Here is a 15,180-nt window from a genome sequence, read left to right on the forward strand (position 1 = left end):
CCCGTTCCTCAATACCCTGAGAATGGGTACTATATAATGTACAATTTTGATTTACCTCTGGGCATGGAAGACACATTTTCATTCAAATTGGTCTAGCGGTTTCGACGAAAAATGTAAACTGTTTAGAACGGACGACGCGAGACACACTCACACGACGGACAAAAGGCGATTAGAATAGGTCACTAGAGACCTCGTCTCAGGTGACCGAATCGAAAACGATTGGGTAATAAATTTCGACCCAGACAAAAGGGCTTTAGATTGGTTCATCATTCTACACTTCTCTGAAGACATAACTATCGTGTTGCCGTAACTTATTCCAGTTTGTCGGCCCGATGAAGGGAGGTCTGTTGATTACTTCATATATATGGTTTATCACTTTACACGTATATACATAAATACTCCTAAGAATGATTTGATTATAGAGCTGATGTTGCGATATATTTGGCATAAGGTTGTTTAATGTTTTCAATTGACGTTCAGGTCACCCGAAATGAAGCCTCGAGTGACCTTTTTTAATTACCAGTTGTGAATCGTTGTGCGCACGCAAACAATTTACATTCTTCACTGAAACCCCTGAGCTAATTCCATGGGAATATTGTGTTCATAGTTTCCATTGTTTTATTGCTTCTAAGCTAGAACAACAGTTTCGTTTTCGTGTCGCGTGTCGGTATTCTATTTCTTTCTATGAAATTGTGCAGAAACCTTCCTCGCCCACAGCTGCATCTTAATTTTGAACCATATACATTGTCCCCGTCTCTCTGGGCTCTAGGTAGTTGAGAGAAATTGGCAATCATCTTCTCCAGACTCTGATGTGCTGGAAACAAATACACTTTAAGTAGAGGTCTTAAGATGCTTTATTGAAATGCATTTTTCTCCCGGCGAATTTTTTCGGTATTTTAAAAAGGAAATTGATATATTTGGTTAAATTTTGTTCATTTTATATTTCACTTAATTCAATGTTATACTAACCTGGAGAGTATGTCTGTAGAAAAAGAGAATTGGCTTACGTATCAACAGTCTTCTTCAGACAAAAATATACACAAATGTACTTGAAAGTAAAAAAATAAAGATTAATGACCGAAGTTTGTAAATCAATTTTATCATACTCTCGCAATTCATCCACTCGGGAAGGGGAAGGATGGGGCGAAAACTAATTATTTTAGTTTGAATTTCAAAGCTGATTGAACATGGTTAAATTCTATGATTGGTTTGGTTTATTTTGTTTAACGTTCTATTAACAGCTAAGATAATATTTGACTTCAGCCAATCAAAAAGAAGCTCGGGCGGGACCGGAAGGAGTCAGATTTACTAAATTTTACATAATATAATCAAATACTTTCGCAAGTTTAATATTTTGTTCAAGACAGTTTTTAATTATTTATTTATTAATATTTCACAATTTCATAATACAATTAAATACTCTAGCATTTTACATATTTTGATGAAGACAGTTTTTAATTATTTATTTATTAATATTTTACACTTTTAAAAATATCATGTTGATCATGTACTGAAAATGATCATAACACAACTGTCCGTTAAGGCCTAGTAGGCTCTTGTTGCTACAGATATCCCATATTAGTACAAACTGTATAAGATAGTAATTTATTACCCAATCGTTTTCGATTCGGTCACCTGAGACGAAGTCTCTAGTGACCTATTCTAATCGCCTTTTGTCCGTCGTGTGAGTGTGTCTCGCGTCGTCCGTTCTAAACAGTTTACATTTTGTTCGAAACCGCTAGACAAATTTGAATGAAAATGCACCTTCCATGCCCAAAGGTAAATCAAAATTGTACATTATATAGTACCCATTACCAGGGTCTTGAGGGGCGGGGCCAAAAGTGGTCAAATTGACTGATATTTCAAATATCTTCTTTTCAAAGCCCAGTTACATAATGCACATTCTGGTACTGACTGACCCCTGGGATGATAGACGGGCAAAAAAGGTCAAATTGACTGAAATATTTCAGAATTCATACGATCGTTCAGGCTCGCTGGCCTCTTTATGACCTCAGTGTTAATAAAACGTTTTCTCAAAGCTATATCATGGAGGTAGGGCGTGAGAAACGTACCTGCTGTGCTTATTGCACGATTCGTATGTGACGAATAAAATACAGATGTTGGCATTTCTCTTTCTTCCGAAGACTATTTTTGTCGCCCTTGACAGAGTCTCCCTTTTGTACTTTTTACGAGGAAAGCTATAGATCGTGACCAACCATCGTTCAGAAACCAAGCCTTTCCGGAAAATGACCATGTGATATATTAGTGAAATAGCATTTGAGGTGGTCATTAAACTGACCTTATACAAGTTTGCATTGCATTATTTCAGCCCTATATCCCAATATCGTCAGATGGCGGAATATTCAAATCGTAATTGTTTTGCGTCCGTGGTCATTCCGTCCGGTCTTCCTTACACGATTTTTCAGGAAGTTTTTAATGGATGTTTCTCAAAATTTTGAGAATGATCGCAACATGAAATGGCCGATGGGAGCCATCTTGAATTGTAGAATGAAATTTGTTGTTGCAATATCTCAGGAGGTATTTCATTGATCTTTTGATATTTGTATATGCCTTTTTTCCCCAAAGGTGCATTATCAATGTTAGACTGATCGAATAAACTGCATAGCTGAGAGGCGACCAGCTTGCATTTTGACAGTGAAAATTTGATATAAGTATTCCTTACAAAGGTTGAACTGAAAATGTTTTAAATTTCATATTCTTAATTCATTTAATGAGTGGTTACTATTATAAAATTTGAGGTCTTGTAAATGATGTTTTGCATTGAAAAGATTTTCACTTTCCTTTCCGACTTTAGGTTAGTGTTGAAAGATACTTGTATGTTATGTGTCTGTTTGGCAACCTCTGTCACTATTCTACATATTTTTCAAATTGTAGTATTGTGAACACGTACGTGTCCTGTTTTTACTTCAGCAAACTATGAATAATGTAGTCCTACATGACATAGACTAGAACATGATATTGATTTTCTCGTTTTTTTCTTCCTTACATGCTATTATATGCATTGTCTGTCAAAGACTCATATTTCATTTATTACTTAATCGTTATATAAGGGCGTACGGGCGAGACAAAGAATACTTAAAACAACTTTTCTGATGTTTATTTACGTGTCTATTAACAAAGAGGATCGCTAAGGGTATTAAAATTAATGTTTGGAGGTCAACGGAATGTGACAGAACATGCTTCAAGCTTCCATCCAACAGCCAGAATCATTTACAATAAAACAAACAGGCAGGCACTGAATAAGAAGATATTACCTACTTTATAATTTGAATGGTTATAATAATCTATTAAGTATCATCAATGACAAAGTCATATGTGTACGAATGGCATGATCTATCCCATTTATTTCTAGGATGTTCAGGTAAAATAGAGGTTATACAACACAACGAGTTGTTGAATATGGTATTTCTTTTACTCGAGTTAGTTATGTTTCAAAAGTTATAGAAAGCACTACCTTGTTTGACATGTTTCTACCACAATAGAAAAGCTATTTTGAGAATGAATGGAATTTTACAATATCAGGTTGTTGGAAGGATATGACCTAAAGTGAAATGTCGCTAATTGACATATAAAACTGACATTTTCGAAAATATCTGTACATATTGCAATTTAGAGCTAATCATACCAAATAATTAGCAAGTTTGTTATTTCTAAAGCGATAATTTGATAGAAATCGATATAAAAATCAATTATCACAAAAACTAGGATAACCTACGTTTGTGTCGTCATTTCCGCGACCCCGTGAAGCGGCCTTTAACTATTAGCCAATCAAAAGGCACTGAACCACGTGATCAGAAAAAGGTCCCGGACAAAAGTCACCGTATCAACCAATAAAAACGCAATTCGTGTTTTTATTCCACGTTTGGTCTAAACTGAATGTTATTTAACAGTTGTAATGATTGTTTGATGCCTTAGAAGTTGAATAACATCCACTTATCATGGTAGATTATATATTCAAGCACCAGTCTTGACGATTACACTGATTTCACCATTGTCTACCATGTTAATTAAACCACACTGCTACATCAAAAATCGAACATCTAATTTTAACCAATCAGACGCCTCCAATTGGCGGCCATTTAGTGGACAATATCCATTTTTACCTCTTAGAGAGTGTCTTATTCTTATGAATTCATCACATTTTTCATTTGATGCTCCAAATACCTTTAGAACAAAAGTTATGGTTCAAAATATTTTAGTCAATTGGAGGCTATGGCGGTCATCTAAAATGGTTTTGGAAAAACCAAAAAGTTGTTTGCAGTTGCACATTAAGTGGCCATCATAAATAATCGCTCAAAGTTTGTTACCTTAACTGCCTTATATTTTTAGAAAGAAGAAGAAAAATAAAAGTCCACCTCGTTTGGGGGATTAACTTTCACTTGGCATCATTTAGCGTTACCACTGTAACACGTTGATTTTGCCGTAGACGTATGATGTGTATATTCTTTAACACTTTCTTCGCCCATTATTGGTGTTTGTGGTAATTTTGAATGGCTTCTTCGTTTGAATTGAGACCAGTCCATTGGAGTGTCGTCTGTCCCCATTTATTTCCTAATGTAATGAATTATGACAGATATAACAATAAACGTGTCAACAATCAGACAGACAGAAATTTTACGCGGTGATCTAAACACTTAAATGTAGCACTGCCCCTATAGCTAATAAAAGCATCATATAGTCAAAGACGCGTTTGATATCTGGGTCACAGAGACGGCGAAATCCTAGGAGAGCGACAGAGCGTTAGCTTAATCGTGTGAATCCTTGGAGGGTAATAAGTGAGCGTAAAAAGAAGCATTAAACATCACCAGAAATTACCATTATTTTTACTTAGGTAGTCAAGACGACGGCGGGTAGTACTATTAAGTGAGAATCCTGTTTAGCGAGACCGCAGGTGGATTGACCCATAAGCATGGGTCAACGTTGGATAATTCGTAGGATTAAGCCAGGCGTGAGCGTTGAGAAGCTCTCTAATAGATAATTGCTAGTAGTGTTGTCAAGGAATAAATCGTAGTTCTGTTTTTGATAAATGAAAAATCCACGTGAGCTGATGAAGGATACCATAGTGTTTTAAACATTATTTCGTGTATGTGACTATGCACAGGGATAGTTGTGTGAATTACGAATATAAATGTTGATGCTTTGTAACAAAATGTATCGTTCATGTCAGTACACAAGAGACAACTCGGAACCTGTTTACAAATCATCATGATGTTAAAAACGTCATCGGAATGTATACATTCCGGTATTGTAGCTATACTGTAACTACAGTCGATAGAACACTAACTTTAGTTGATGAAACGAAGCCTAGAAATGGAAGGAGTCACACTGGCGATAAAACAGTAGCTTACTATGGCCGACAGAACACTGACTATAGTCGAAGAGACGAAAGCCTACTTAAAGGGCAGAGACATGTAGGCGTAAAATAGTAACTAAAGCCTACAGAACACTAACTATAGTTGGGGAGACGAAACCTAGCAATTGGCGAAGTCAAGTAGGCGATAAACCAGTAACTATCTAAATCCGACAGAACACTGACTATAGTTGGGGAGACGAAACCTAGTAATGGGCAGATACGTCTAGGCGTACAGTAACAAACTAAAACCGAATGAACACTAACTATAGTTGTGGAGACGAAACCAAGTAATGGGCAGAGTCATGTAGGTGATAAACCAGTAACAAACTAAAGCCGAATAAACACTGACTATATTTGGGGAGACGAAACCTAGTAATGAGTCATGTAGGCGGGAATCAAGCTATTTAGCTGCTATGTTTGGTATTTTGTCTTGTTAGCTCCTGAATGATACCATAATGAATACGCTTTATGTCGCAATATTCAGACCTTCATTCCAGAATAGAATATTTAACGGGTTATTGCATAATGGGAATGTACATTTTGGCTTTAAAGATACAAAATATGCTGTTTATGACAGTCAATGCTTACACAACTAGAAGCCTGTTTACAAACATTGTGATATTGATGGCGTCATCGGAATAAACATTGTGCCATTAATGGCGTCATCGGAATAGGTTTTATGAAAACTCTAACGTGCGTAAGAGTTGTATAACGTAATACTACCCGATTGTTTACGTACTAAGATCCTTGACTGTTTTACACTAATATAATGGTAGTAGGACAGACCATTTAATATATGAAACACTATACATGTGTACGATTTAATTCAGATTTCATTTCACTTTTCATCTCACAAAGATTTATATGAATTAATTCAATGGGTATTGGACAACTGAAGTGTCCTTCTGGTGGTTTTTAACAAATGATAAAGCAAATTATGGTATCGAAATTTGTTTTCTAGACCGCAAAAAAATATTTACTGTCTATCCTTTTTCTTCCTGAAGCTTTTGCTCATTCACACAATTATTATTTCTTTATTTCCTCCAAAATGAGGAGTTACAAAAATGCACATTACAGACAAAATGTAAATCAAATATTTCTTATTGATAATGAAATGCACTAAGATACATCAATTAGTTACAGAGATGACGGGAGAAGTTAATAAATCCTGGGAATAGTTTAATACATACAGAAAGAAAGGTCTTGTTAACAGTTTGGTTTGGTTTGTTTTTGTTTAACGTCCTATTTAACAGCCAGGTTTTGGAGGTGGAGGAAAGCCGGAGTACCCGTAGAAAAACCACCGGCCCAAGGTCAGTACCTTGCAACTGCCCCACATAGGTTTCGAACTCACAACCCAGTGGTGGAGGGCTAGTGATAAAGTGTCGGGCAATGCAATTTGTGAACAAAGCATGTCGTTTTGAGATGCTTTATTTTTTTTTGCCAATTCCAACAATGAATGTTGTCGGACCCGATGATCATTAAATAACGTACCCACTAACTCCATCTTTATCTATGAACTTTTCCTTTTTGACACTTAAGTTGCAATTATTAAGGACTGGTTTTATCAACATTTTATTCGTTTTAAAATTCACATTTGTCATTTACTTATCTTAAGAGTCAGAAATGTATACAAAATACAGATGAAAGCTGTATTGATATCGTACATATTTAAATTAAGTTCAATATCATACACACATTTATATGTTCAATTTAAGACCAATCAGAATCTCAAATGTAAATATTCCATATTACAATTCTTCCTGATATATTTTTGAACAATAACTATAACGCAAATTGCTGTGACTAGATTTTTTTCTAGTCTACATAGGCCCAAACGGAAGATAAGTTACTGGGTTAAATGGCGTTCAGATTATTCAGACTCCGGTTCCCAAAATACAATCTGGAATATTTACTGCAAAGAAATGAGGTTGCTTAAATGACTTTCCTTACAATCGCCAAACACAACCAAGACTTAGACCGAATAAACAATCACCATGACAAAAGAAGTTAAGAAATAGTTTAATAGTCCACAGTTAAATCATGACAGAAGGGTTACTCAATGATTTTACTTTTGTCGGAATGATAATCATTTACGAAGATCTAAATTTCGGCATAGCGCCAATACAACAGGAAGAAAGCTGCGGTCAAAATGACTTGCGTACTATTTTAGAAATGTTTCCGCAGCGTCATTGAGTTTCTGAAACTTGTAAACGAAGACAGGTTTCTTTTGACTAACATTGCATTCATGCTATGGACTGAAGTAATCAGGTGGTATAACTGCAATCACACCTCACAAATGAGATATGCGACTGAAAAGAAAATGTTCTTGAAACTTTTTCGGCGGCAGATTTCTCAAATTTATGTCAGGATTCAACTTTAGTCACCCGCCTGCAAAAGATATGCGACTCCATCAACGGGATAAAATAAACTTCGCAGTTCCTGATTCCAGAGTGTTGCCTCTGGAATTTTTATAAACACTATTCTATTTTATCACAGCAAAAAGATCATAGTTTATGTCTTTGCATGTATATTAGCAGTAATATGTACATTTGATCATCAATAAAGGAATATACAATGTACATTATTGTGAATGGGTTATGAATCCACGAACGTACTGAGAAATAGCAGATTATATCTGCAGCTTACAATCAATCTCTTGGTGTAAAGACGGAATATGCTGTTTGTCAGAACATTTAACTGAAGTTGTATTGACTAGATATGAACCAGCATAAAATAAAAAAACAACACCGATGATAAAAACTTCAATAGATATACAATGCTACATGCAAAACTTAAATTTGAATCACACATTTAAAAACACCATATTTGTTAATGTTAACGAATATCATCATTTTTTTATCGATTTTGCTACCAGCGAATCTTAAAGAACAAAATTTAAACCTCACCATGGTACAAAAAATCTTATCATATAATCTGTATCAAGAATCACAGTCTAACACGAATGCTTTGATTTGACATGAAAACTGAGGCCATTTGGGAATCGGTATGACTTGTTGCATTCTTTGCATTCTTTGCAGCGATGTGTTTTCTCTCCGCTGTGCCGATTAAGGTGATCCCTTAATTTCTTTTCAACTTCTTTTCCGCTGTCGGCATTTGTGTCTTTTTAAATCAGCACCAGTGGCAAATTCCTTGCTGCAAACGTAATTCTTCTCTTCGCCATGTACATTGTACGAATGCCTCTTAAGATTTGCCTTTGAAAAGAATTGCCGGCCACAACAACTTTAAGGTGACATCTGATTGTGTCTTTTTCCATGTTGTTTTAGATTAGAAGTGGAGGAACAGCTTTTACCACATGTTGAGGAAAAACCATTGTTGTCATATCTGAAACAACAATAAAAAACAATACTGATATAGCGGGAATATAACAACTTAGTTAAATATAAAAAAACTTGATTACATATCACGCTGTATTACTAGCTGAATGATATATGTGATCATGGCTTAGCTTATTATTTTTTGAAACGTTGTAAACAAGTTTCCTAGATTAGGATGTGTACGATTACATTTTAGAACATATTGTGTGCGATACGATTTCAATTTTCTTTAATAGTGTTAATATCATTATGAAAACAGTATAGCACCAACCTATTCTTCGCTCTTATGTCATTATGAGACTTTAAATCAAAAATCAATTGTATGCATGCATGACCAAAAATCAGCTTATCTTTACTAAAAGTGTGTACGACACTTGCACGACATTCACAAAGTCAATTTGTCAAGGTTCACTGAAAATCGGCAAAAGTATTGTATGTGTAACATTTACTGGTTTTAATGTACCACTTTGATGGGTCCGTTGCATATAAAGAGAGTAATGGTGAAAATGAAAAAAGGATACCTGAGGCGATGTCCGTCATATCAAATTTAAGCGTGTTCGATACTAAAAAGTCGTGTGGGTTCTACACATTGATTCTATCATAGCAGTACTTGGCCCACCATCATGTACCGCCCGTCCAATAGGACATGACCGCTAATCTGTAGCGGAGACTGGACCCGTCATCATGTACCGCCCGTTTGGTTTTCTCGTTGTCTCTTGAACAAGAAGCCCATGGGCCTTAACGGTCACCTGAGATTTGAAATATTTCAGTTCATCTAATTGACCCTTTTTGCTTTTGCCCCCCCCCCCCTATCAGCCCCTAGGGGTCAGTCAGGGCCAACATATGCATATTATCAAACTTTCATTCCATGCTGAAAATGTTAACCAGAATGAATTCCAATAGAAATCAAAACAAATCAGTCAAAAATGTGATTTCCCTATATAAACTATAGTAAAGTTTACCCCCTCCCCAGGGGCAAACTTGTGACCCCAGGGTCATGAAATTTAAAATTTCAATAAAGCACCATAAGACCCTTAAAACTATACAGAGTATTTGATTCCACCTTATTTCAGTCTTGAGAAGAAGATTTTTGAAATTTCAGTCAATTTGACCCGTTTTAGCCCCGTCCATCAGCCCCGGGGGGTCAGTCAGGGCCAACATGTGCATGCCATCAAACTGTCATCCCTTGCTGACAATGTTTACAAAATTAGAATGAATTCCAATAGAAATAAAATTAATTAAAGTCAAAAATGTTATTTCCTTATATAAACTATAGTAAAGTTTACCCCCGCCCCAGGGGCAAATGTGAAACCCCTGGGTTATGAAATTTACAATTTTGGTAAAGCACCTTAAGACCCTTCCATCTATGAAGAGTGTTTGATTCCAGCATATCTGAGAGTAGAGAAGAAGATTTTTGAAATTTCAGTCAATTTGGCCCTTTTTAGCCCCGCCCATCAGCCCCAGGGGGTCAGTCAGGGCCAACATGTGCATGCCATCAAACTGTCATCCCATGCTGACAATGTTTACAAAATTAGAATGAATTCCAATAGAAATAAAATTAATTAAAGTCAAAAATGTTATTTCCTAATATAAACTATAGTAAAGTTTACCCCCGCCCCAGGGGCAAATGGTAAACCCCTGGGTTATGAAATTTACAATTTTGGTAAAGCACCTCAAGACCCTTCTATCTATGAAGAGTGTTTGATTCCAGCATATCTGAGAGTAGAGTAGAAGATTTTTGAAATTTCAGTCAATTTGGCCCTTTTTAGCCCCGCCCATCAGCCCCAGGGGGTCAGTCAGGGCCAACATGTGCATGCCATCAAACTGTCATCCCATGCTGACAATGTTTACAAAATTAGAATGAATTCCAATAAAAATAAAATAAATTAAAGTCAAAAATGTGATTTCCCAATATAAACTATAGTAAAGTTTAGCCCCTCCCCAGGGGCAAACGTGAAACCCCTGGGTCATGAAATTTACAATTTTGGTAAAGCACCTTAAGGCCCTTCCATCTATGAAGAGTGTTTGATTCCAGCATATCTGAGAGTAGAGAAGAAGATTTTTGAAGTTTTAGTCAATTTGACCCTTTTTGGCCCCGCCCCTCAGGCCCCGGGGGGGTCGGGACCATATAATTTACAATTTTGGTTGACCTTTAGCCATAGAAGCTTCCTGCCAAATTTCATAGAATTTGGTTTGTGGGTTTTGGAGAAGTCGAAAATGTAAATTGTTTACGGACGGACGACGCACGACGCACGACGACGGACAAAAGGGGATTAGAATAGGTCACTTGAGACTTTGTCTCAGGTGACCTAAAAAGCCGCCATTTAATTTCGGAAATTCGCACTACTTTGATGAATGAGCCGTGTATAAGTTGTTCTACTAGAGCTCAATTCCGTTACTAAAAAGGCAATAACTCACGTTAAAATCAAATCAAAATCAAGCAAGTAAATAAGGAAAACATTAAGTTCCATGGAAAGAATAACATAATGGTCGACTGGGAAGCAGTATAGCAGTGTCGTGCGAAGAGCACATGGATTATCAGTAAATGTATGGCTGGCAGCGGTTATTCTCCATGTAAACCATTGTAAATGCGAAACAGGTGGGACTGATATATTGTTACTCATTCATTACTTTATAAGCAAGGACATATAGATACATTAGTTCCCTTCCAGCGCCACACGTGGAGGCTACATTTTGCCCGCAGTGGACAGATGTGCAAGTTAACTTCATTATATTTTTACGTAAATATAAATCATTAGTGTAGAACCCGTCTGCTTTATATCTGTAATATAGGCCCATGGGCATTAACGGTCACAGGGTTTTTAAAATATTTCATTTCATTTGACATTTTAGGCCCCACCCATTAGCCATTGAGGATCAGTCAGGGCTTAACATGTGCATATCATCAAATTGACATCCGATATTGATAAACTATAGTAAAAAAAGTTTACACTCTCCCTAGGGAGAAACATGAGACCCCAGAGTCTTGAAATTTTGATAAAGAACTTTAAGATCATATCACATATTCAGAATATTAGATTCTACTATATTTGGGTCTTTTTAAATTTTAGTTAATTTGAACCTTTTGGTTTCGCTCATCAGCCCCTGGAAGTGGAAGCCATCCAGGGTCAGTATAATGTGACCGGGTGGGGTGTGCTGCTGGATGTCTTCGGCAGTATGCTTCCGTGAGGTAGCACTATAAACGGCAAAAGGTTCGGCCTATCACAAGGAGGCTTAACACGAACATACCGCAGCATCCAAAAACACTCACCACACGCAAGCATGTCTGCACTGTCTGACACGAAGGCTACATTTTACATTTTGTAACGATTGCAAATTATTTGAAAAATACCTCACGTCTTTGAAGTTGTAGGGAGAGGGAATGGAGGGTCCTATTTTACATAATGTTCAAAAATAAATACAGATATAGTTTTTTTTTTTCAGTTTTCGATGTTTCAATTGATGAGATATAGTAGAACATCATCAGATAATATCAGCTATGGATATGGTTTAACGAGAAACGGTCAGTTAAGCGTTAGAATTCTACTTTCACTTTGTCACCGCATTCCTGATCAAAGCCGGGATCGACTGTCATGGCAACGATGAAGGCCTTGGTTTTAGCAACATATTAAACGGACAAACTTGTACGTATAACTTAAAACGTTCCATATAATATATGCATGTATATCTGCAATCATACATTTAATTAATTACGATTCGTTGCGTTCATTTAGTGATGTTTGTTCGTTTCTATGCCACCTTTCTACACTAAAAACAATATTCAAATATTTCAATATTGGGACATGAAGATTGATATCGATCATAGTTTTTCCAAAAGTGTAACCTTGTATCAAACTTGAAAAAAATATGAAATGAGACTTTTTGGATAGGAAATTAACTTATTGATGTAGATTTTGCTGTGCACCTGAATGATTTCCATGATAAATAGCGGCAAAGTTCAATTATAAAGCACAAAACGCCGTAGTTTGGCCTTTCCCGACAATAAATAAACGTTTTTGAAGAGAACCGTTAAAAATCAATCAGATGCATATGAATTTTCAGATGCATATTGATATACCCTTTCCATGGATTCAAGATATCTCGTTAAAAAGTTATTTAGAGGTTGCACTTTACACACATTTATAACGGTGTTAATGCTACCGCATTTACCAGTCACGTGACTCAACTAAATATGCGAGTGACCTGAGAGGGCAGTCGTTCATACAGAGGACAATGTGTACTTTCATTTGAAATGCTTATTGAGCATGTACAACATTGTAAATAGGGAAATAAAGAAAGAGAAGGACAAACTAGTGTCGAAGTTAAGGTGCTTATATAATGGAGGACAACATTAACAGTGATGCGAAACTATCATCCAATACTGAAAATGTTAATCAAGTAAACATGAATTCCAATAGAAATCAAATAAATGATAGTAAAAATATGTGATTTCCGTATATAAACTGTTGTTAAGTTTTTACCCCCTCCCCAGGGGCAAACGTAAGACCAAGAGTAATGAAATTCACAATTGTATTAAAGAACCTTCATACCTTTACATCAATTAAGACTATTTGATTCTACATTGAGGAGAAAAGTTTTTGAAATTTCAGTCGAATTTCCTCCACCCCTTAGTCCCTTTTGGCGTGGGGAAAATAAAATTCACAGTTTTATTCACCGTTCGATGAGGAAAGTTTCTGCATAATTTCACTGAAATTGGATCAGTTTCTTAGAAAAAAATGAAAACGTAAATAGTTTACGCGCGAACGACGCATGACGACGGACAAAGGGCGATTAGAAAAGGTTACTTGGGATTTCGCCTAAGGTAACCTTAAATACATTTTAACGCATGTATTTGTTTACTTGTGCAAGCTTTTGCTTATTGAGCACATTCCTTCTTTTGCTGTGTATTGACTCTGGAACACGGACGTACATAGGTATGAATGTCAAGGCTGCAACCGGCGCGTGACCCACATCTATCGATAGATGAGTGTTGGTAGCCTTTGGTTAAAATCAATAGAATGTTAATTTTCAATTCAGCACTGACGGGAAATATACACAAGTAATTTTTGGACATGATTGGCAGATTGCAAGGCATTTTCAAAAGAAGAAAAAAAATGAGACTTTTCTACGTGGTTTATTTCAATAAGCAAATAATAAAAAATACAATGATCCCCGATTTGGCAGTACACACATACGTGAATATTTACCTGATTATTATAAATAAGTTGATTAAACGCTGATTTATCAATTAAAATCAAAATGATTTGTGATATGATTTCTCAACATCCAGCATATGTGGTTCTATTTATATTTGTGAAGTTCCACAGATTGGTTTGGTTTGGTTTATTTTGTTTAACGTCCTATTACCAGCTAAGGTCATAAAACAGCCAAGCCATAGGGAAAGTAATTTGAACGATACCTATGTAATAAATAAATGATAAGGCGGACGTCTAAAGGGAAATAAGATCACACATGATTTGCATTTTGTTTATCCACAGCATGACCGAATCAGCAACTTTTTACATATATGTGTTATGTCTAGTTTTAGGACAAGGTTTTTTGGTTTCATTCAAATTCAAGGACGCATTGAAAATTCGTGACTTAAAACCGACCAGAAGCTAGTTTAACATGTCATACAAACAGTTGTCTATTTGCGGTGAAGTAATATAAATTGCAGTTCATTAAAAAAAAAAAATTATAACAATAAAAAAAAATAAAAATAGTATCCCAAGATAATGATAAGAATCCTCGCGATGTATTTGCTCATCAAATATGGTGAAACTGTCTTCAATGTCTACGTTTTTCAAAAATTACAATTTTTGTCTTATTGGTATTAACTGGTAATTTCAAGTGTTCACAATAATTTTGAAACAACCAAGAGCACTTTGTAGCCCTTCAGGAGATTCGGACATCAAAACGGTATCATCTGCATATAAAATAACAAATAATCTATCATATACACTAAGAGTTTGTTCACATAAAGTATCAATTTCTTGCAAACAAGAAACATTATTTTGTTGATAATCTTCTAAATCGTTAAGGTATATAGAAAACAAAAATGGCGACAAATTTTCGCCTTGTTTTAAACCGACGTTACACATGAAAAAATCAGCTGTCTCGCTTCCGTTTCGAACACATGATTTAGTATTATATAAATCATTGATAACTTTGAAACTTTTACCCGTGAGGGAAGAGGTCTGCATTTTTCTCCATAATCCGATACGCCATAACGTATCAAACACTTTTTTTTTAAATCAATAAATGAACAGTATAGTTTTTTTTATTTTTAGAGAAATAGATAGAGATAAGAACATGTAGTATGAAAATATTTTCAGTGGTTGAGTATCCTTTTCTAAAACCAGATTGCGCTCGAGATATAAGATTAATTTCATCTGCTAGTTTATTCAGCCTTTTGTTAATAATAGATGTAAACAATTTACCTAGGCACAATACTAAAGTAATTACTCTGTA

The sequence above is a fragment of the Pecten maximus genome, chromosome 11, assembly GCF_902652985.1.
Source record: "Pecten maximus chromosome 11, xPecMax1.1, whole genome shotgun sequence".
In the NCBI taxonomy this organism is placed as follows: Eukaryota; Metazoa; Mollusca; class Bivalvia; order Pectinida; family Pectinidae; genus Pecten; species Pecten maximus.